Source organism: Pseudophryne corroboree, chromosome 3 (genome assembly GCF_028390025.1).
Source record: "Pseudophryne corroboree isolate aPseCor3 chromosome 3, aPseCor3.hap2, whole genome shotgun sequence".
In the NCBI taxonomy this organism is placed as follows: domain Eukaryota; kingdom Metazoa; phylum Chordata; class Amphibia; order Anura; family Myobatrachidae; genus Pseudophryne; species Pseudophryne corroboree.
The window spans coordinates 80,374,446-80,399,532 of record NC_086446.1 but is presented as its reverse complement, the minus strand read 5'-3'; the positions used below and the strand labels follow the sequence as shown (position 1 = coordinate 80,399,532).

The following is a 25,087-nucleotide window of genomic DNA, read 5'->3' as shown; positions in this document are numbered from 1 at the left end:
ACACAGGAAGCAGCTAGACAGAAAAGAAAATACCCGAAGGTAATTGGGCGCTTTAGGTGTGAGATGCTTCGTCGAGCTGCAGTCACAAGAAAGGGGGGAGAGTCACTCCCGTATGTTATAGCACAAAAAAGAGGGGTTTTTTTTTTTTTGTGCCCGGGTCAATATAAAGCTACTATCGGGTCGCCTAGCAACCGTTCCTACACTCTGTCGTATGCTGTGTATTCAATACAAGCAAATCCCGATCACGTGACACTAGTCACGTGACCGGAAGTAAACAGAATATCGTAACCTCAGTCCCGTCTCGCAATTGTTTCCCCACCTATAATGCCGGTTGCTTGGCAACCGCTTCTATATTCCGCCGCATGTTGCGGACATAGTAGAAGAAAAACTCCGATCACGTGACGAGTCACGTGACCGGAATAGAATGTTACTATATAATTCCGGTTCTCGTCTCTATCTCTTCCCCTACCTATAAGGGAAGCTAATAACCTTGTCCCCCAGGCAACAGGAGTCACAACAAACATAGCCATTGGCTAAGGTCCGTTTGCACACTTCCTGTTTGCCCTTATTCATTTATTTACATATTAATAAAAACCTTTTGAAACATCTCGTTTTTACAAATAATATACACATTTGTTACTTAACACATGTCATTTGAAGTAGGTCTGTCTCAGCTTTCAAGATTATTATGATTTTATGTATTTAGCCTAAAATATGGTCATGTAATTGCACTCATGTGTTCTAAGGGGCTAATTAGCCACCATATTAGAGGTGGTATATAAACCCCTCATGTTTTAGACTGCACATACCTTTGAGAAAGCTGCCAGTTGGTTGCAGCGAAACGCGTCAGGTGCTACCAGGGACCCCTGCCAGGAGTGACTCTAAGGAGGACCGAACCATTCCCCGAAGCTTCGTCCAGACGTCCTGCTTTATTCTTGGACTGCATATGGCAATCGTCGCTTAAAGGACAGCATACACCGTAATGCATGAGGAGCTCTCCACTACAGATTCTGGAGCATATTACCCTCTAACGGTAACAAGTCCATTCATTGAACATTGCCTAAAATTCTGAGACTATTATTTAAGCTGGACTATGCTAATATAGGGGAAATACATCAGGAACGGTCATTGCATAGATCTCCACTGAGTCCTAATATAACACCTGGCGAATTGGGTAGTCCTTCTATATGCTAATTTTATATTTTAATAATTGTTATTTAATACTCGATATATGTGCATATTTTATTTAATATCTTACGTATACCTATTGTGCTATTTTAGAAATAAATTTGTTTTATTGAAATATACATCAGTGTTGTGATCATCAAAACCTAGCAGCTAGACAGACACTGCTAGACAGGAGCTCAGGAACTGGCAGGGACTAGCTCAGAACTCAAGAACTCTGGAACTCTGGAAATATCACCAGCGTCTGTGAATTGCACTGAGCCAGAATATAGCAGAGAGTCTTAATTAATTATGTCGTGCAGCTGCCCTGCTGCACAACTGAAAGGTGCAATCAACAGACAGGTGAGGCTGAACACATGGGAACAAGCTGTAATCACACAGACTCACCACCGGCAGCAAACAAGAGTCTTCTCAAACCAGAGCAACGGGAAATCCTGGCCTGCAAGACAACTATAAACATAGAATAGGAATGAACCACTACCTGTGGTTCATAACAGTACCCTCTCCTTAAGGGTGAGCTCCGAACACCCCATGACACCCACGGGGAACATAAACAGAAGTATAACATAAAATACATAACCAAAATGCAAAACAGGAATGAGCCACAGCCGTGGCTCATAACAGTACCCCCCCACCCCTTGAGGAGGGGTCATAGGACCCCAAAATTCAGACTTTCCAAAACAAGGGATACAAAAAAAAACCTGACACACTGGTCTAACAGAAACAAGCTGTGGCAACAGCTTGTAACGGTGCTGCCCCCCCCCCCCCCCCTTAACGATGGCCACTGGACACAAGACAAGGGAAACAAATATTTTTGTATTTTTTATATCAAGGCAAGAGTCAATACTTATTTATTTTTCTTATTATTATTTTTACAAAGTTCTTGAGGTCTGACCAAGGTAGTTCCCCAAACATTGTCTGAACTGATGGTACCTCCCAGCAAGGCTGGGTTCAAATCAGAGATTGGTTTCTTAACCTTGGGAGCTGAACTTTCAGGCAAAGTACTACTATTAGAAGAAGACAGAAAAGCACATCCTGCAGTCAAAACAACGGGCTGAGACTCTTGTGCCAAGTTTACAGTATAGGGTGAACTCTCAGCAGATAAGACGGGTGACCTAGAAGAACCTGAACCAATTTCTTTAGAACCATATCTTTTAATAACTGCATCACTGAATGCTGGGGGATCCTGAAGAATGGGATCTTCAGCTTTCATTAGGCTGGTTGCCCACTCAAAAGGCTCTCCTCTAAAGGAATATATCAGATAGAGCACAAGGTTCCCTGAAGTGATGCCCAGAAATGGTCTAGACAACAAAATGGTGTAATAGTGTTTGTAAAGCGCCAGAAATTGGACTAAGTCCCCATCAAAGATTATAGATGTTGAGATATCAACAGTCAGGATCTGCTTCCTTCCCATCCGACTGACTAGAGTGCTTTGCTAGGACCTGGTCACTATTGACCTTACTGGAGGCTGAGACTTTCTGAACCCCACCTGGGGCAGTGACTTTCTGAACCCCACCTGGGGCAGTGGCCCTCGGAACCCCACCTGGGGCAGTGGCCCTCGGAACCCCACCTGGGGCAGTGGCCCTCGGAACCCCACCCGGGGCAGTGACTTTCTGAACCCCACCCAGGGCAGTGACTTTCTGAACCCCACCCGGGGCAGTGATTTTCTGAACCCCACATGGGGCAGTGGGCTTCGGGAACCCCGCTGGGGCAGTGGCCTTCGGGAACCCCGCTGGGGCAGTGGCCTTCGGGAACCCCGCTGGGGCAGTGGCCTTCGGGAATCCCGCTGTGGTCAGCACCTCGGATTCTTTTACTGGGACCGGGCCGTCGGCCTCCCTCTCTGGGACCGGGCCGTCGGCCTCCCTCTCCGAGTCGATAATTATCGAAACTTCTCCTGGGATTATGACTTCCGGGACTTTTACTGAAGCTATAACCTTCAGAACCTCCACTAACGCTATGCCTCTTAAGTTCTTCCCTGGGGAAGCGACCTCTAGACCCTTCTTTGGGGCTGCGTCTCTCGAGCCCCCACTTGGGGATATTTCTTCAAAGATCCCTTCTGGGGTTTTGCTTCTCAAGTTCCCTTCTGGAACTATGGTTTTAGATACCATTTCTGGGGTTGCGCTTTTCAAGTACCTACCTGGGGTAACAGCTTCTGAGACCCCTTCTGGAATTGACACCTGAGCTGTAATATTCGATGTCCGTCTATAACCTAGGGCATCGGGTACCGTTCCAGGACTCTGGGCATCGGGTACCGCTCCAGGACTCTGGGCATCGGGTACCGCTCCAGGACTCTGGGCATCGGGTACCGCTCCAGGACCCTGGGCATCGGGTACCGCTCCAGGACCCTGGGCATCGGGTACCGCTCCAGGACCCTGGGCATCGGGTACCGCTCCAGGACCTTGGGCATCGGGTACCGCTCCAGGACCCTGGGCCTTGGGCATCGCTCCAGGACCCTGGGCCTTGGGCATCGCTCCAGGACCCTGGGCATCGGGCACCGCTCCAGGACCCTGGGCATCGGGCACCACTCCAGGGGTTTGCAACTCTGCTTCAACAGGAAAATCAAGAGAGGAGAGAAACATTCTCCTTTGGTTCCTGAATCTATAATGGGGCTCCCTAGCCCAAGGACCCCAATTATAGGACAGAGTGCTTTTTAGTGTGGGTTGTGTGACAAGTACCTCTGCCACAGTAGAGACAGGAGTAGGTCTTGTATCCTGACTCAACTTGGCCAGAGGGCAGGACTTGTCGCCACACTTTGGCTTGCGCAACTCACAGGTCTGCAGATAGTGGCCTAAACCCCCACAATATAGGCATAAATCTAAGTTTCTGCGACGCAGACGCTCCTCTTCTGAGAGCCTGGGCCGCAGAAAACTTTCAAACTTTTTCTCTCTAATTAAACCTGAGGATTCACTTGTCACCATACTGTGAACAAGAGTCTCTTTAGAGAATTAACTCTCAACTACTTCTGGCAAGATAAGCAAAATTTTGGTCAGAAGGTTTTGCAGTTGCTTTAAGGATTGCTGCAAAACTTCCAGCAGCTCATGTTTCAAAGCACTGAAAGCAGAGTTCAGGGCTGAGAGAGACGCCTGCAGGGCTTGCATAGCAGGCATAGGAGGATTTTAAACTAGACAAGACAAGACTAGACAAGACAAGACTGGACTGGATTTTAAACTAGACAAGACTGGATTTTTAAACACCGGACTGGATTCTGCACACTGAGTTCTAGAAAGGACTGGATTCTGCACACTGAGTTCAAGACAGGACTGGATTCTGCACACCGGACTGGATTCTGCACACTGAATTCTAGACAGGACTGGATTCTAAAACACTGGACTAAAAAAGAAAAAAACTTCTATTTAGCTTTGTTTCTTTTTTGTTGTATGGCTGGTGATAATGTTAGGTTCCTGGTACTCAGAACAAGGGAGATGTTACGTAGAGAGTCCAGAGCACCAGAACATGACACTGAAATCAGGTGTGGTGTGGAAATAGCCCCTAGCACCCTACCTCCATTGTTTCACCTGTGTGGTCAGTTCACGCCTGAGTGACTATGGTTTCTTGGGCCCACGGCAGCTGCGTTTGAAGGGCGGATTAGGTCTGCCCAACTCTGATGCCCCCAGGACTTAGATTGAGACAAGGCGTGAACCGAGACAGGATAATAACCAGGGGACCTCTAACTAAAGCAAACAGAAGGCTAGGGGCTACTAACAACCCTAAAACTAAATATATGTGCGGCACGCCACCAAAGGAAAAGAACAACAAAGGAAATGCTGTCCACACGCCGACACAATACTGTTGTGTACCGGCGGTGACAGCATAAGCAGAACCCTCTGCAAAACACCAGTAACAAAATATAACCAAAGAATACTGCGGCCTAGGCCGACGGACGCAGAAAAGCCGCTACTCACGGAACCGGTACAAATTCTGGCAAACGGACAGGAACCCCCAATGCAGCCGACACAGACTCTCAGAACCGGAGGACAGGCAGAATCCCAAATGACAGACCGGTGGACACCAAGAAGCCAGATACTCGACCAGGCACAGACAAAGCCACAGGACTTCTGGAAAGGAATGCTTCACGGCAGGACACGGGATCAGACACTGGAACCGACACTGGAACCGACACAGGAAGCAGCTAGACAGACACTGCTAGACAGGAGCTCAGGAACTGGCAGGGACTAGCTCAGAACTCAAGAACTCTGGAACTCTGGAAATATCACCAGCGTCTGTGAATTGCACTGAGCCAGAATATAACAGAGTCTTAATTAATTATGTCGTGCAGCTGCCCTGCTGCACAACTGAGAGGTGCAATCAACAGACAGGTGAGGCTGAACACATGGGAACAAGCTGCAATCACACAGACTCACCACTGGCAGCAAACAAGAGTCTTCTCAAACCAGAGCAACGGGAAATCCTGGCTTGCAACACAACTATAAACATAGAATAGGAATGAACCACTACCTGTGGTTCATAACAACTATGATACGGTTTCAATTTAAAACTAGTCTTGCTTTAAATTACTAATTAATTTATCTGCAATTATGAATAATCAGGGCCTTCCTACCTCTATGTCTGTGCAGTCCAACTTTGCACATTTTTTTTATGTGAAATGACATCTGTAGCACTACCTGTGTGTTGTCCCTGTGTATCTGTAGCTGCTGTGGAACTATGCATCCCAGCATGGCCTGCAACAGAGACAGCCTGCCTTAATAGTCTAACTGTGGTTCGGAATGGTTGGATGTGGTTGCACACAGCAGTTGCAGGGACACAGGTTGAAGACACATGTTTTATATTTATAATCCTGTAATGTTTTGGAATAATAAATTTGTACTTACAAGTCTCCATTTCTGGGCCATCATGTTCTGGGGCCATAGTGGCCCACTCGCCCTCTTCCTCAGTTTCATATCCCAAAGAGGGGGTGGGAGGTTGGATGTGGGAAGGGTGTTGAAAGGGGGTGGGAGGTAGGATAGGTGAAGGGGCTTGAGAGGGGGAGGGTAGTTGAGAAGGGGGGCAGATTGAGAGGGGGGCAGATTGAGATTGGTGTCAGATTGAGAGAAGGAGGGTGGTTGAGAGGGGGAGGAGGTGGATTGATGGGGGAGGGTGGTTGAGGGGGAATGGTGGTTGAGAGGGGGAGGAGGAGGAGGATTGATGGGGGGAGGGTGGTTGAGAGGGGGAGGAGGAGGAGGAGGAGGATTGATGGGGGGTGGGTGGTTGAGGCTTGATTATCTTCCTCTTCAGTTTGCTGCCTTTGTACTGTGCCTAAAAAGATAGAAACACACATATATGTCATTATGTTTTGAATTTCAATTTTTAATGTCCTTTTTGTATTTTGTTTTTTGGGGGTAATATTTATTTGCATTTCAACATTCCACAGACATACAGGAGTGTCAGGGCCGGTTCCGGGACATCTGGCGCCCCGGGTGGCATTAGGGTGCGTGGCTTCGTACAGGGGGCATGGTCATTTATGCCCCCTGTACAGACTGAATTGATGTGTTATTATCTTTGTATTTTAATCATAATGACAGGGGAGGCACTGCCTCCCCTGACTGCACGTCCCTGGTTCATAGACCCACTATAGCTGCCTTTTGGGACATTTTGTTTGGGGGAAGACCTGAATAAAATTGTGCATGAACTGGTAGCTGCTAAAACAGCTTTTCTGCCCACTGCTAATCAGAAGGTAAAAAGTACCACTTTTTGCTCCTTTTTGCCTCAAGGGAAAGCAAAAGGTTAGTCATACCCTGACCGCTAATGCCCAGGATCCAGCACAAGGTCAGAGACTGCAGTGGTCATTGTTAGTACTGGATTGCCAGATGTGTATTACTCTAAACTACAATAGAGTGTGAGATACACAGAATACACATTTTGAGCCTGATTCAGAGGTGGACACTGGCGGCATCAGACACAAGTGAATAATGTTTTCAGTCTGCACATGAGTCCGAAACACTGCACATGAGTCCGACACACACTGCACATGAGTCCGACACACACTGCACATGAGTCCGACACACACTGCACATGAGTCCGACACACACTGCACATGAGTCCGACACACACTGCACATGAGTCCGACACACACTGCACATGAGTCCGACACACACTGCACATGAGTCCGACACACACTGCACATGAGTCCGACACACACTGCACATGCATCCTGATGGCTACAGCACAATTATGCAGAATGAAATTACACAGAGATAAGCAACTTAGATGGTGTTTCTGGGTGGTAACAGGGGGGTGGCTAGTTAGATGTGGGCGTGTCGTGGTTTGTGACTGCGCCTGAAAATGCAGTTTTACTGTCTGCCTTTTGTTTTTGTAAGTGGGTGTCGGGGGCTAATTCACCAATCTGGGGACCTTCTTGGAGGATTTTTTCTACTAAGGATCACTCTACCATGCAAGTTTCAGATAACAGCTGTGATATCTGAGATGGAGGTCTTATAATAGGGTTTTCTATAGAAAGGAAAGATGATTAAAGTTGCTGTGTAGTTGAGGAGGGAAGATACTTAAAGCATAAAATGGCTTCAGAAATATATTCATACAGTAAGTTATGAGGACATGATTCCCAGCCACCTTGTTGCAGTGTACTTTTCTGTGTTTCACTGTGTAAGTGCAGGGGGTGGGAAAAAGTTGTGTTTTCCTCTATGCAGTGAACTTCTGGTGTGCTCAAAGTAACTGTGCTTTGGACATTAACAGACATTATATTAATGAATATTAACATGTCATATTACTGTTTGTAATGTGTAGGCCAGAGGTGGCCAACCAGTCAGGGGCGAAGAGCCAGAAAAGATCTGTAGTCAAGGGGAAGAGCCACTATCATGCGTGCGCCAAAGGCGTGCGTGTAAAATGGGGGTGTGGCCCAGTTGTCACAAAGCCACACCCCATTTTTGTGTGCACACCTTTCAGTATGATGTTTGCAGGAGTATGACCTTGTGTCATAACCTTGTTTTTAGTCATGTTGTACAGAACCACATAGATATAATGCACCAGTAAAATTCCACATACATATAAAAACACCAAACAACGGGTGCCTCCACAGTGCCAGATACATATATGCCCCCACAGTGCCAGACTCATATGTGCCCCCACAGTGCCAGATACATACAGATGGGTCCACGGTTATCTTTGCTAGTTTGCTGCGCCTAGGCACAACATGACTTATTAACATAAACCCTTCATCTATTGTTCTCAGCTGCAATACAATACAGAGAACAATACAGCTGGGGATTAAGTAATTACAACAGGGGATTAAATCCGACTACCCAGTCTCAATTAATCCTATTAAAGGTCAAGATAAACATGGACCCATCTGTATATGCCCCCACAGTACCAGATACATATATACCCCCTGTGCCAGATACACATGTGCCCCACAGTTCCAGGTACACATATGTCCCCCAGTGCCAGATACACCTATTCTCCACATTGCCAGATACACAGTGCCAGATACACATTGCCATGCCCCCACAGTACCAGATACATATGCCCCCACAGTGCCAGATACATATGCCCCCAGCGCCAGATACACATGCCCCCACAGTACCAGATACATATGCCCCCACAGTGCCAGATACATATGCTCCCAGTGCCAGATACACATGTCCCCACAGTGCCAGATATGCCCCCAGTGCCAGATACACATGTCCCCACAGTGCCAGATATGCCCCCAGTGCCAGATACAGATGTGCCCCCAGTGCCAAATACACATGTCCCCACAGTACCAGATATGCCCCACAATGCCAGATACACATGTCCCCACAGTACCAGATATGCCCCACAATGCCAGATACAGATATACCCCCAGTGCCAGATACACATGTCCCCACGGTGCCAGATATGCCCCACAGTGCCAGTTATACAAATGCCCCACAATGCCAGATATACCCCCAGTGCCAGATACATATATGCCCCCAGTGCCAGATATGCACGTCCCCACAGTTCCACATATGCCCCCAGTGCCAGATACATATATGTCCCCACAGTGGCAGATATGCCCCCATGTCAGCAACATATATGTCCCCACAGTGTCAGATGTGCCCCCAGTGCCAGATACACATGTCCCCGCAGTGCACTACCCCCACCCCCAGTGCTGCTCAACACGCTGCTGCTCTGCTGCGTATAAGGGGAGGAGAGAGCAGCGTGCGCCTCTTCTGCCCCTCAGTCTCCGGCGGCGGTGACTATCTTCATTTCGGCGCTGGGCTGTGAGCCAATCAGAGCTCGCGGTCCGGCAGCCAATCAGGACCCTTAGCTGCCGGTCCGTGAGCTCTGATTGGCTCACGGACCAAAGATAATCACCGCCGCTGGAGGAGACCGTAGAATAGAAGTATGTGTGTGTGATATGATATGTTTAAATCTGTGACTTTGTAACACACTCAGCTGTAACCGCTTAGTCATCTGATTGTAACATTCCTCTGTCTGACCCAGACGGCATCTTTATTATTCACATTGTTAACTTATGTTCACTGTGAAGTAACCTTGACTACACTGTTATGTTTTTCAATGTGTTACTTTATAGCATCTTTAGCTGTGTTAAACAACACGGTTGGTTGGATATAATAATACGCTGATATAGACAGTATGCTCTCTGCTAGTGCATTAAATTGATTTAGGTGCACTACATAGCACAGGGGCATTCTCTGTCTAAACTCCCTCTGATACGCTTTCATTTGTGGTTTTGCAATATTTTCAGCTGTAACAATTTAGCCAGCTGATTGAAACATTTTATTTGTCTAATTCAGACGGCAATCCTATGATACATATGCTTACTATGAAGTAACCTTGATTGCATTTGTTTAAATGTGTTACTTTGTAGCATCTTCAGCTGCAAACATCTCAGTTAGCTGGATATAATACTACTCTGATTAGCTGTGCAATAATCTTGTCAACTGGATATAAACAATACTCTGTCTTATTTAGACAGCATTAAGCACTGCTCATCATTTTTGTCTATTTTTTATTGTAAAGGATATTGGTGCAATATACAGTACAGGGGCATTTGCTGTTTAAACTTTTTTTTTGATAGGTTTCAATTGGTGATTTTGTAACATTTTCAGCAATGTAACAACTAAAGGGCCCTACACATTTAAAGATCCGCCGCCGAGCTGCCCAACGGCGGATATGGGCGACCCGGCGGTGCAGGGGTGGGGGAGTTTCTTCACTCCCCTCGTCACCTGGCTCCACAGATCGTCCATATTGGCCTGCATGTACAGCCGACAGGGCACCAGCGATGAATGCAGACCTTCCAACATGACCCGCCCCACTAGGTACAAAATGCTCTGTTTCTGGACTTCCCTCTTAATTTATGATTTCCATCACCTGTGTTGAACTAGTTAAATGATAAGAAAGCTGTTTCTTCACAGGTGATAGTGATAATAAATTAAGAGGGAAGTCCAGAAACAGAGCATTTTGTACCTCGTGGGGCGGGTCATGTTGGAGGGTATGTGAACGAGCGCGGGGCCGCACATTGTTCATCACTGGTGCCTCCACACTGCCCGATATGAACGTTATCTCGTTCATTAATGAACGAGATCGTTCATATCTTGCAGTCAGATCGCCCAGTGTGTAGGGCCTATTAGTCAGCTGGATGCAATATTTCTCTATCTGATCTAAATGACACTCTTATGATTTGTAGTGCCAAATTGTGTTCATTGTGTAGCAATTTTGACTGTACTGTCATATGTTTCAACTTGTTATCTTTCAACATCATTAGGTGTATAATAATCTGGTTAGCTGTATATAATATTACACTAATTCAGACCAGTGGCGTAAGTTCGTCCTAGACGCCCGGAGGCAATATAAATACAGGTGCCCCCCTATATAGAGGCAAAAAAAAAAAATTATATATATACATACACACACCACACCAATATTGATCCTGCAGGCTATATATATATTTATACATATATCCTGCCATTCTTTGCAAGCATAATGGCCTGTGCATGAAGAAATTTCCAAAGGACAGCTCTTGCGGTGAGAGCTATTCTTTGCCATGATACAGTAGAACTTCCCGGTGTATGATCCGGAGTCCTATCTGTGCATGCGTGGGCTGATGCGCCCCACTGGGGGGTGCTGGGAGGGGTCCAATGGGAAATGTGATAGAAGCCCATCTAAAGATGGTGTTGCCCACCGCATCCAAGCCCTGGGGTCTAGGCTTGGTGGATAAGTAGTAAGCCGCCAAACCTCTGAAAACTGCATTTTTGGAGGTTTGGCTGCATTTTTAACCTTGTGCTAATGATACATCCCAGCAGACCAGTGCCAGTTTAGGGTCCACATGGGCCTGGAGCTGAAAGTGAGTCTATTATGTGACCGATACTGCGGGAGGGGAGGCAATCATTTTGCTGGCTGTCGGGATTCCTAGCGGTCAGGATACCGACACCAGAATACCGTCTCACAGGTCTTATTCCCATTCGTGGGTGTCCACAACACCAATAGAGTGGGATGGGAACCACCGAGACCACTGCGTTGCGAGCGCAACAAGCAAGGGCATTCATTGCGCACGCCTCCTGCCAGCATTCTGACGGACGGGATGCTGCTGTCAGGATGCTGACAGACGGCATCCCGTCTGTCGGTAAAACATATGTATTCCCTGCGGGAGGACAATTAATTATGGGAGGAAGATGGGGCGGGATGGTCGCGGGCGGGCAGAAGGACTTGGCAAATGGGGGCGGGGCAGATGGAGTAACAGAGGTCTGGAGGACGGGATGAGGCAGGATGGGGGTCATTGTATATATGACAAAAATGCAGATTCATTAAACGGGCATTGAAACGTTGCACTACTTCAATTGGTGTCAGTGTGCAAATCATTGGAGTGCCGCACCACCTCTATTTTGCTAAACTACTTTGCTGTGAGGGCACCCAATGTATTAGTCTATTATGTGGCTGTGCCAGACCCCTACCTCTATCTATATATACAAACATACATACAGTATACTGGCAGTGCACTTATACAGGGAGAAAGGGAGCATAGATGGATACCTTGTGTAGTGAAAGAAGGCTCTTCTCTCCTCCCCAATTACCGGAATCAGAGCGCAATTAGGAAGTGGAATCCAAGGCAAGCGTGGTACCAGCTCTTAAACACCGCCTCGCACGTGTGTCCATCCGTCCCGTCCCCCCCTTCCCCACAGCAGCGGGGCAACGGTAGCAGCAGCTCCTCTCCTACCTCCCACAGCAGGCGCGCACCAGCGTACTCTCCTGGGGTTTGCGCTGTAGTGGCGGCTTACAGGAATGAGTCAGTTCAGTGACGTAACTAGAAATTTTTCTCCGCCAAGCCAAAAAATTCTTCGGTGCCCCACCCACCCCCCTCCATAATTGGCAGTATAGGGTGTGTGGCTTCGTTGGGATGGGCGTGGCTTACCATAAAGGGGCGTGACATTGCAGGAAAAGACTGCGTTATACCCCAGTTTTCCAACCTGCACGCCCAGACGGGAAAGAAAAATAATCCTGATTCATGCCCCTTACATTATTTGTAATTTTTCCTCCTTATAGTAATGCCCAGTATACATTATGCCACATACTGCAGTGGCCCTTAGACATTATGCCACACACAATAATGCACATGACACAATATGCACACACCATAATGCCCCCGACACATTATGCCACACACCGTAATGCCCCCGACACATTATGACAGGATTCGCAATGCCCGTTATACATTATGCTACACACTGCAATGCCCCTGATACATTATACCACACACCGTAATGCCTGTGACACATTATGACAGGATCACAATGCCCGTTATACATTATGCTACACACTGCAATGCCCTTGATACATTATAGCACATACAATGTCTTTGACACAGTATAACACACACCACAATGAGCCTGAGACATTATACCACATATCACAATGCCTGCGATATAGTATACCATACACCGTAATGCCCGACACATTATGACACACACCGCAATGTCCGTGATACATTATGCCACACACCGTAATGCCCATTATACATTAAGTTCTACAGTAAGGCTTCTAATTACTTTTAAATTACCTGCTCGTTGCCAGGGGTTTCATGCTCTTGGTTCCATGCACGGTGCAAGGGGTTTTCATGCTCAGGGTGTCATGCTCGTTGCCAGGGGTTTCATGCACTGGGTGTCATGTTCATTGCCAGCGGTTTCATGCTCTTGGTTCCATGCACGGTGCCAGGGGTTTTCATGCTCAGGGTGTCATGCTCGTTGCCAGGGGGTTCATGCTCTGGGTGTCATGCTCGTTGCTAGGGGATAGTGCTTGTTGCTAGGGCCGTGCTCCCAGTGCCACATCTGCCCCCAGTGCCAGATATTCCCCCACAGTGTCAGGTATATGCCTCCAGTGCCAGGTACATGCCCCCTGTGCCAAATATACCCCCCCCAGTGCCACATATGCCCCCTCAGTGCCTGCTCCCCCCAGTGCCAAATATTTCACCACAGTGCCACATATGCCCCCTCAGTGCCTACTCCCCCACAGTGCCAGCTATATGCCCCCAGTGCCAGATATTCCTCCACAGTGCCAGGCATATGCCCCCAGTGCCAGATATTCCCCCACAGGGCCAGGTATATGCCCCCAGTGCCAGATCTTCCCCCACAGTGTCAGGTGTATGCCCCCAGTGCCAGATATTCCCCCACAGGGCCAGGTATATGCCCCCAGTGCCAGATCTTCCCCCACAGTGCCAGGTATATGCCCCCAGTGCCAGATATTCCCCCACAAGGCCAGGTATATGCGCCCAGTGCCAGGTATATGCCCCCAGTGCTAGATATTCCCCCACAGGGCCAGGTATATGCCCCCAGTGCCAGATCTTCCCCCACAGTGCCAGGTATATGCCCCCAGTGCCAAATATACCCCCCTCCCCAGTGCCAGGTATGCCCCCCCCCAGTGCCAGGTATATGCCCCCCCAGTGTCAGGTATATGCCCCCCAGTGCCAGGTCTTCCCCCACAGTGCCAGGTATATGCCCCCCAGTGCCAGGTATATGCCCCCCAGTGCCAGGTCTCCCCCCCCCAGTGCCAGGTATATGCCCCCCAGTGCCAGGTATATGCCCCCCAGTGCCTGCTCTCCCCCCCCCTTGTGTTGGAGGGACACGGAGCGCATAGAGCGTCTCTACTGTGTCCCTCCCTGGCTCTCTCCCCCGGCCGGTCTAATACAGGAAGTGCCGGTTCGTGAGCCAATCAGAGCTCACGAACGGCACTTCCTGTATTAGACCGTCCGGGGGAGAGAGCCAGGGAGGGACACAGGAGAGACGCGCTATGCGCTCCGTGTCCCTCCAACACAGCAGGGAGGGAGACCGCAGATTGACATGCGGACGCTCGTCCGCATGTCAATCTGTGTAAAGTCAGGTGCGCCACTGCGAGGCGCCCTCTGCAGGTCAGGAGCCCGGCGGCAGCAGACTCCGCTGCCTCCCAGAGTTCCGCCTCTGATTCAGACAGCATTTTTATAAACTATGCTGCTAACCTATGTGTTTTGTGAAGCACCTTTGTGGCCTCTTTTCCAGCTGTGCAACTATCTTGTTAGCTGGTTATAAACATTATTCTGCCTGATCAAGACAGAAAAAAAACCTTTTTTTTATCTATTATTCTGTCAGCAACTGTTCACGTTGGTACAGACCCTAAGCTTGACATTTACTTATTTATTAATATTTTTCCTCAACAAGAGGAATAACACAATCCTGTATACATGCTTATTTTTTCTTAATTTTTCATACTTTTCTATATTCAGAACTCTCATTGGCGATTTGGTGAGGTCCTGTATGGTTGATAACGCCAACAGCAGATCCACTTCCTTCACTCTTCTCATTACATTTGAAATTATTATTTTTTCCTCTTTTTCTTATTTATGAACTCTCATCAACGATTCTGGGTAAAATACGGGATTTTTTTCTACTACCAAACCACACTTAAAATGCTCAATCTCGTCTGATCTTGGAAGCGATAAAGTGTTGGGCCGCATCAGTACCTGGAGGGTGACCTCCAGAGAATATATACGGTGTAGTAGATTAATGCGAATTTAAAATCCAGCCTAACATTGACAGCAGATTCATACTTTTTTCTGACTTCCTTCCATTCTTAAGCTTACATCCACCACCATTTGATAATGTTGGTCAAAATGGGGAACTAGATATCAATCTCTATTATGTTCATTTATTGAATGATAGGATATACAACATACCTTGAGGGCGCCGTTGTCCAATTCCCTAATATAAGAGTATTATTGGCATCCTGCTGCATGTTGGGCTAATATGCCTTAATTAATTTGATATTTTCAGATTATCTGTTTACTATATATATATGTATTTGATATAAGTACGAAATTCTGCATGGTATCGTGGACAAAGGGCCTATGAATTAATTTTTGTTAATAAAAACAATTTTATAGAAATGTAATTAAAAGTTAGGTTTTAACTTCTATATGGTTTTCTTAACGAGTGCGCCAACAAAGGGTCTTTATTTCTTGTCTCTTGTACATTGACTAACCAGTAGCTCTTATAGAGGCTATCAGAGATGTTCTGCAAATTCCTGATAAGGTGACAGTGGAGTGTGAGGAATCTTATTTTAATGTAAAAAAGAAATCCTCAGTCACTTTTCCTGTGTCAAAGGAACTGAATACCCTGTTTGAAGAACCATGGGTTAATCCTGATAGGAAATTTCAAATCCCTAAGAGGTTACTTTCATCCTTTCCTTTTCCTCCTGAGGATAAGAAAAAATGGAAAAATCCACCGATATTGGATGCATCAGTATCCAGGCTGTCATGAAACATAGTATTGCCTGTCCCTGGTGCAGCCTTCCTAAAAGACACGGCTGATCGTAAAATTGAGATCACACTCAAATCATTGTACACACCTGCTGGGGTGCCTAGAGACCCACTATTGCATGTGCCTGGATCACAAAAGCCATTGCTAAATGGTCAGGTAACCTAATTGAAGGGTTAGTTTCCTTATCTCGGGGGGAGATTGTTTTACTACTGCAACATATACAGGACTCTGCAAACTTTATGGTGGAAGCCATAGTAGGCTTGCTTAATGCATGCACCACTGCTATGGCAGTGTCAGCATGCAGAGGCTTATGACTACGCCAGTGGACTGCTGTTGCAGACTCCAGGAAAGGTGTGGAAGGCCTACCATTTACAGGAGAGGCCTTATTTGGAGATGAACTGGATAAATGGATCTCCAAAGCTACTGCGGGTAAGTCCACATATCTTCCTTCCGCAGCTCCCCCAGCCAGGAAGGCCTACTCAGTTTTCAATTTGCAGTCCTTTCAGACAGCCCAGTTTAAGGGAAAAACCAGAGGTTTTTCTACAGCCACCAGAGGTGCTAGAGGTAAACCACACAAACCAGCAGCTGCCGGTTCTCAGGAACAGAGTTCAAACTCTGCTTCCTCAAAGCCTTCAGCATGCCGGTGGGCCACTGGGCCTGGAAGACTGGCAGGTGGAAGCCTTGCTACAATTCTTCAGTCACATCTGGATAAGTTTGTGCCAGGATCCCTGGGTCATAAATCTTATTTCCCAGGGCTACAGACTGGAGTTCCAGGAGCTCCCACCTCACAGATTCTTCAAATCAGGCTTACCATTTTCGCAAGAGGCAAGTATAACTTTACAGGATGCCATTCAAAAACTGGTACAGACTCAGGTCATTGGGGTCATTCCGAGTTGACCGCTCGCTACCGTTTTTTGCAGCGCAGTGATCAGGTCTCTACTGTGCATGCGTATGCACTGCAATGCGCATGCGTGTCGTATGGGTACACAGCAGATTGTTGCCGAGCAATGGATTTAACGAAGAATCCATTTGCACGGGCGATTGCAAGGAGATTGACAGGAAGAGGGCGTTTATGGATATCAACTGACCATTTTCTGGGAGTGGTAGGGAAAACATAGGCGTGTCCGAGCGTTTGCAGGGCGGGTGTCCGACGTCAATTCCGGCACCAAAAAGACTGAAGTGATGGCAAGCGCTGAGTAAGTCCAGAGCTAGTCTGAAACTGCACAAAATGTTTTTGCAGAGATCAGCTGCACAGGCATTCGCACACTTGCAAAGCGAAAATACACTCCACTGTGGGTGGCGACTATGCGTTTGCACGGCTGCTAAAAGTAGCTAGCGCGCTATCAACTCAGAATAAACCCCTTTGTTCCAGTTCCACCTCATCTGCAAAACAAGGGATATTATTCCAACCTGTTTGTAGTACCGAAACCGGACAGTTTGGTAAGACCAATTTTGAACCTCAAGTCGTTGAACCTGTACTTGCGAGTGTTCAAATTCAAGATGGAGTCTCTGAGAGTGGTGATCTCAGGTCTGGAGGAGGGGGAATTCCTAGTGTATCTGGATATCAAGGATGCGTACCTTCACATTCCGATCTGGCCACCTCATCAGGCTTATCTATGGTTTGCACTGCAGGACTGTCACTATCAGTTCCAGGCCCTGCCATTTGGTCTCTCCAGGGCCCCAAAGGTATTCACCAAGGTGATGGCAGAGATGATGTTTCTCCTCTGCAAACAGGGAGTGAACATAATTCCATTCCTGGATGATCTTCTGATAAAGGCGCCATCCAGGGAGAGGTTGTTGGACAGCATTGCCCTCTCAACCAGACTACGGGTGGATTCTGAACCTTCCGAAATCTCACCTAGAACCAACACGGAGGCTTCCATTCCTGGGAGTGATACTGGACACAGAGTCACATAAAGTGTTCCTTCCGTTGGAAAAGGCATTGGTAATCCAGTCGATGGTTCGGGATGTCCTGAAGCCAACCCGGATATCGGTGCACCTATGCATTCGCCTTCTGGGGAAAATGGTAACATCTTACAAGGTGCTTCAGTACGGAAGGTTTCACGCAAGACCCTTCCAGCTCGATCTGTTGGACAAATGGTCCGGATCACATCTTCACATGCACCAGAGGATTCGTCTGTCGCCAAAAGCCAGGATTTCTCTTCTATGGTGGCTTCAGACTTCTCACCTAATCGAGGGTCGACGGTTCGGTATTCAGAATTGAATTCTGCTAACCACTGATGCAAGCTTCAGATGTTGGGGAGCAGTCAGCCAGGGGGTGCAGTTTCAGGGAAGATGGTCAAGTCAGGAAATCATCCTTCCAATCAACATTCTGGAACTCAGGGCCATATACAATGCCCTTCTGCAGGCCTCATATCTTCTTCAAGATCGGGCCATACAGGTCCACTTTGACAATGTAACGGCAGTGATGTACATAACCGACAGGGTGGAACGAAAAGCAGAGCAGCAATGTCAGAGGTGTCAAGAATTCTCCTCTGGGCAGAGAAACACACTTTGGCATTGTCAGCGGTCTTCATTCCAGGAGTAGACAACTAGGAAGCAGACTTCCTCAGAAGACACGACCAGCACCCGGGGAAGTGGGCCTTCACCCGGAGGTGTTCAGGTGCTTGACAAGTCGGTGGAGATATCCACAAATCAACAGGACAGCCTCTCGTCTCAACAAGAAGCTCAAGCGGTATTGTTCCAGGTCGAGAGACCCACAGGCGATTGACGATTCCATGGGTTTATCAGATGATGTACGTGTTTCCTCCACTTCCTCTGATCCCAAGAATTCTCAAAAGAATAAAGAGGGAAAGGGTTCAAACAATACTCGTTGCTCCAGACGGGCCAGGAAGGGCCTGGTACGTGGACCTTCTAGAGATGCTCCTCGAAGATCCGTGGCCTCTAGCTCTTCTCGAGGAACTTCTGCAACAGGGCCCATTTGTCTATCAAGACTTAGCACGGCTATGTTTAATGGCATGGAAGTTTAATGGCTGATTCTAGCCAGGAAAGGGATCCCTGACAAGGTCATCCTGATTATGATCCAAGCCAGAAAGGGGGTAACGTCTAAACATTACCACCCTATTTGGAAGAAAAATGTCTCTTGGTGTGAGAGCAGTAAATATTCTGCTGTGGAATTTCATCTGTGACGTTTCCTGTTTGGAGATGTGGGCCTACGTCTGGGCTCCATAAAAGTACAGATTTCGGGCTTATCCATTTTCTTTCAGAAACAAATGGCTTCTCTCCCTGAGGTCCAGATGTTTTTGAAAGGTGTCCTGCACATCCAACCTCCCTTTGTGCCTTCCATGGCACCATGGGATCTCAATTTGGTGCTGCAGTTCCTCCAATCAGACTGGTTTGAACCGTTACAGGAGGTAGACTTAAATATCTTACATGGAAGACCGTCACACTGTTGCCCTTGGCTTCAGCAAGACATGTGTCGGAGCTGGGGGCCTTATCTCACAAGAGCTCCTATTTAATTTTCCATGAAGACAGAGCTGAACTTGTCAGAAATTTCTTCCTAAAGTGATGTCTGCGTTTCACAACTGCCAACCTATTGTGGTTCCGGTTGTTACTGACACCTCTGCTACTCCAAAGTCTTTGGATGTTGTGAGAGCTTTGAAAGTGTATGTGAAGCGAACAGCTCATCACAGAAAGTCCGACTCGCTGTTTGTTCTTTATGATCCCAATAAGATTGGGTGTCCTGCTTCAAATCTGGATCAGGCTCCAGCATGCTTGTTCCATGGCAGGATTGCTGGTTCCAAAATCTGCCGAGCAACTACTTGATCAGGTTCGAACATGTTTGCTAAGTTCTACAAGTTCGATACTTTGACCAAACTGAAGGTCCTCAGAGGCCAATCAGTTCTGCAGGAACCTCAGCACTCCCCCACCCGGTTTGGGAGCTTTGGTACATCCCCATGGTACTAAATGGATTCCCAGTATCCTCTAGGGCATAAAAGAAAATAGTATTTTAATTACTTACCGGTAAATCCTTTTCTAGTAGTCCGTAGAGGATACTGGGCGCCCACCCAGTGCTTCGTACTTCCTGCACTGTTACTTGGTTAAGTATTGTTGTTGGTTCAGCTGTTGGTGTTCCTGTTTTCAAGTTTGGTTAGCGTTGCTTTCCTCTTGTTTTATGTGTGCTGGTTCGGAATCTCACCACTATCCTTTTATATCCTTCTCTCAAAGTATGTCTGTCTCCTCGGGCACAGTTTCCAAGACTGAGTCTGGTAGGAGGGGCATAGAGGGAGGAGCCAGCACACACTATCAAATTCTTAAAGTGCCCATGGCTCCTAATGGACCCGTCTATACCCAATGGTACTAAATGGATTCCCAATATCCTCTACGGACTATGAGAAAAGGCTTTACCAGTAGGTAATTAAAATCCTATTATTGTTCCATAAAAAGATACATTGTAACACAATTCCTAAATACTTCAGTCCTATAGCCTGGAACAGAAAGAAGGGCACATTCAAGTAATAAGCCTTAGAACCTATACACAAGTTAGTCTGATTAAGTGCTAGAGATATAACAGACTTTATTAACCACTGGCTGATATGTGGGTAATCTTTATGTTCTTATCAAGGGATGACCAGGTTGCACACTCTTCGGTATTATACACTGTATTTAAATAATGAGCTAAGAATGATCCTTAACACAATATATTAAGGTAAATAGGCTCTAATATTCTAAGATGGGCGGCCACTAATATATTTTACCACATAGTATACAGGCTGTACACTCTTGAATATTTTGCTTGTAATAAGATAATAAGTATTTTCTATATGATCAGGATAGGAGATGAGGTATGACACTGGAAACACCTTGCCTGTAGTAATAGGTTGCTACTACTGAGGAATAATTGATATATTGCTGAAGGTGTGGATATACACTCATATATAATCTTCTTATATTTATGTGCTGAAAGAGTTTTCAGAACGATCAGCATTGGAATAATAATACTACACGGAAATTCATCAGAGATGACCTACTAGTGGAAATGCATTATATGTGAGGTACCCACATGAAATATATACCTGGTGTGATGGGATTACCTAAATAAAAGAATGCATTATTTTTCTACAACCCATTTCTGAATAAGAATACACTAATAACCTCTCGGTATAATAATTGATATCATCCTAGTGTAGTGAATAACACATTGTCAGCAGAGAAATAAAAGAAGACAACTGAAAGACATTTGGCTACAAACCAGGATTTATTTCCTTGTTACAGATGTGTCCTCTTCCAGCTTTGCCGTGATGCGTATGCTTAGTGGCAGGTGACTCGCATTGCACGGTAAAACTGCATACACAGCCTGGTGGGACATAGCATTGCTGTGATGCATTCACCCATGCGTACGCATCACAGCAATGATGGAAGAGGACATATCTGTAGAATCAATAACCTATAGCCTGTGGTAGAACTCTCAAAACTATTATATAGGGTTCATTTACACCATTTAACAGGTATACTATTTCCAGTGCAACAGAAACTCTGCCTTTTCTCCTAGCACACCAACAAGCCCCCCCCCCCCCACCTCACACACCAACATGTTCTATCATCACATCAATATGCCCCCCTTCCCAGCAGCAAATACACTGTGTAATAAAATGTCCCTATGATCATCAACATACCCCCTTAGTCCCCTCGTTGCACTTCTACATACCTTGTTTCCAGTAATGATGTCTGACATAGGAACTGGAACAGCAACAATCTCTGATGTGTATATCATGTGACTGCAGTGGTCACATGACCCATCAGCAGGGAGTTTTCTGATTGGGACCCAAATGTATTAAGCCGTAACAAGAGATAAAGATGAGACGCATAAGGAGAGATAAATGTCCAGCCAATCAGCTTTCTAAATGCCTTGTCACAGGCTGTATTTGAAAAATAACAGGAGCTGGGCTGCTGAACATTTATTTCTCCTTATGCTTCTCAACTTTATCTCTTATTAAGGCTTAATACATTTGGGCCTGGGACCTACAAGGGCAAACTCCCTTCCCTTGTGGTCTGTTAGCAAAAAATGCTGCCCAACCAGTGCCTCCTTCCATCCTTGGTGCCAGGAGAAGGAGTTCCTCATGCTCTGTCCACACTGCACCCTATATCATTAATATGTTTACTTTTTTTTCCCCAAATACTATTTATTGAAAGATTTTGTCAAAATACAGCAAAATGAATAGACATTTGGAGGAAGGGAGGGAATACAAAAAGGATAAAGGGAGCAAACGATACAAGGGGAATAGTATAGCGTCACTCGAGACAATTAAGGGAAATTAAAAAATGAAGGATGCAGACATTCAGATTAACACAATATAACGCAAATACAGAGACTTTAGATTAGGCAGGTAGCCCGAATGTAAGCACATATATACCATAATAAAACCTATCTCTTTAATAACCAAAAGTTAAGGGAGGCGGGGCTTTGATGAGCTAACCATGAGCTAACCATGGAGCCCATGATTCAGTGAAAGATGATGCATTATTATCAACTATACTAGATAGGAATTCCATATGATATGTGTCCCACATAGCCGCCGAAATTGCGGCCATAGAGAGGACAGTTTGGGATTTCCAATGAGATGCAATTTTGGATTTCACTGCACAAGTAATATGCCAAATATGCTTTTGAGAGGGTTTAGCAATATCCGATATACTGCGAGGGAATAGGAAAAAAGAAGGTGAAAAGGGTATATCTATTGCCATAATGCGTAAGATCAACCTTCGAATAGCCTTCCATATGGGGGATATTTTGGGACATTCCCAGAAAATATGGAGCAGGGTGCCCACCGAACCACAGCTTCTCCATCAGCGATCTGAAGTATTCGGAAAGATACGTTTCAGCCTTGTTGGAACCAGGTACCAATGTACATACATTTTAAATGCATTTTCTCTATGTCTAATCGCAGTAGAGGAAGATACTAGGTTTTGTCTTCTTTGAACCCAGGTGTCGGGTACTAATTGTTCCTCTAAGTCAGTGTCCCAGGCTATCTCATGTGATGCTAGTATAGGTAGATTATGTGGAAGCAAGAGCCGATATATCGTTAAAATAAGGCCTTTTGAGGAAGAGCGGAGAATACCTAGATTCAAGGGAGGTCCTTACCAATGAGGTAAGTGAATGAAGCCAAGACAAGTGGAAATTACGAAGTTGCAGGTATTGGTAAAAACACTGAGAGGGCAAATGATAGTTATCTTGCAAAACCATGAAATATGGGAAAGATCGTAAAAGAGCAATATCGTTAATAAAAGTAAGTAATTACCGAGCCACTATTTAAATGTCTGCCTATGTTTACCATCTGGGAAAGCTGGGTTATCCCAAAGTGGACATAGTGTGGGGGGAAAAGACAATAGCGAATAAGTTTTTCAAAGGCTATCCCACAGAGATATCGTAAACGCAATAGACGGAAACTTGGACAAACTAGAGGGATCCACAAAAGAGAGGAAACAGAGAACATTTGTACTAGTTCTGATTCCAGCTGAACCCATCGACAGGAATAAGTGCTAGAGTGCCATTGGACAGCTTGAGAAAGATGAGCCGCATAGAAATATAATTTTAAATTTGGAACGCCTAGTCCACCTTCTTTAGTTCCACTATAGAGTCTTAAGACAAACACAAGGTCTTTTACCCGCCCACAGAAATAGTGATAATATTTTTTGTAGATTTAGCAAGATATGTGAGGATATCATTACCGGAAGAGCTTGAAAGAGGTAAAGAAGACGGGGTAAAATATTAATTTTTAAAGCATTTGCGCGATATGTTCGTGATATAAATTGTCCAGACAACTTGAGAAGATCTGACGGTATAGAGTTAACTAAGCTGGGATAGTTAGCTGAGAATAACTGGGTGTAATGCTTAGTAAGATTGATACCTTAATATTTTATACGAGAGTTTTTCCAATCAAACTTGAAGCTAGAGGCCAGACAGAGAGTGTTTCAAGGAAGAAGAAAGATGTAGGTCTAAGACCTCTGTTTTTGATGTGTTAATTTTAAAGTTTGAGAGAACACCAAATTCCTGTAGGATCTTGAAGAGGTTAGGTGGAGATATGAGGGGTCTTGACAGAGTGAGTAGGATATCATCGGCATAGAGAGAGATTTTAAATTCCACAGATGCTATTTTAAGACCCAAAATATCCGGGCAGTCTCTAATTTTTGAAGCAAGAGGCTCCTCCATTAAAGCAAAAATTAAAGGGGAAAGGGGACAACCCTGTCTAGTACCATTTGTTATAGTGAAAGGCTGAGACATTAGACCGTTAACTAGAACACATGCAGAGGGGGAGTCGTAGAGAGAATGAAGTCCCGTAAAAAGAAATCGATCCTTTAAACCAAAGTGGTGTAGGGTCCGGTTCATATAAAGCCATGATACATGATCGAACGCTTTTTCAGTGTCTAAACCCATAATCATGGAGGGAGTTTTAGAAATATCAGCAAAGTGAATGGTATCTACCGCCCTTCTATTATTATCAAAAGCTTGCCTGCCGGGGATGCATCCCACCTGATTCGGATGGACCAGGGAGGAAATTACTCAAGCGAGACGATTTGCTAAAATTTTAGCAAATAACTTGAGATCAGAATTCAAAAGCGATATAGGCCCTCATTCGGAGTTGATCGCTCGCTAGCTGCTTTTAGCAGCAGTGCACACGCTAGGCCGCCGACCTCTGGGAGTGTATCTTAGCTTAGCAGAAGTGCGAACAAAAGGTTAGCAGAACTGCTCGAAAATCTTTTCATGCAGTTTCTGTGCAGCTCCAAACCTACTCCTACCTTGCGATCACCTCAGTCAGTTTAGTTCCTGCTTTGACGTCACAAACACGCCCTGCGTTCGGCCAGCCACTGCCCCGTTTCCCCAGGCACGCCAGCGTTTTTACCTGACACGCCTGCGCTTTTTAGCACACTCCCGGAAAACAGTCAGTTACCACCCAGAAACACCCACTTCCTGTCAATCACTCACCGATCAACAGAGCGACAGAAAAGCGTTGCTCGACCTTGTGTAAAACTGCATAGTTTTATGTGAAAGTACTTTGTGCGTGCGTACTGCAGCCTGTACGCATGTGCAGAAGTGCTGATTTTTTTGTCTGATCGCTGTGCTGCGAACACCGGCAGCTAGGAATCAACTCGGAATGAGGGCCATAGGACGGTAACTACCACACACAGTAGGATTACGACCGGGTTTTGGAATGGCGATTATCTCT

At 46.1% G+C, this 25,087-nt stretch overlaps 1 protein-coding gene and 1 long non-coding RNA gene across 2 annotated transcripts in view; one reads left to right on the top strand and one right to left on the bottom strand.

Moving 5' to 3' along the window:
* Positions 1-25,087, top strand: part of LOC135054807 (NACHT, LRR and PYD domains-containing protein 3-like) — a 430,555-nt gene that overhangs the window by 238,030 nt on the left and 167,438 nt on the right. The window lies entirely within an intron of this gene.
* LOC135054808 (uncharacterized) overlaps positions 1-25,087 on the bottom strand; it is a 54,725-nt gene that overhangs the window by 1,406 nt on the left and 28,232 nt on the right. The window contains exon 2 of the long non-coding RNA XR_010243578.1: positions 6,015-6,438. This is a non-coding gene — a long non-coding RNA (uncharacterized LOC135054808). The remainder of the gene's footprint in view (positions 1-6,014; positions 6,439-25,087) is intronic.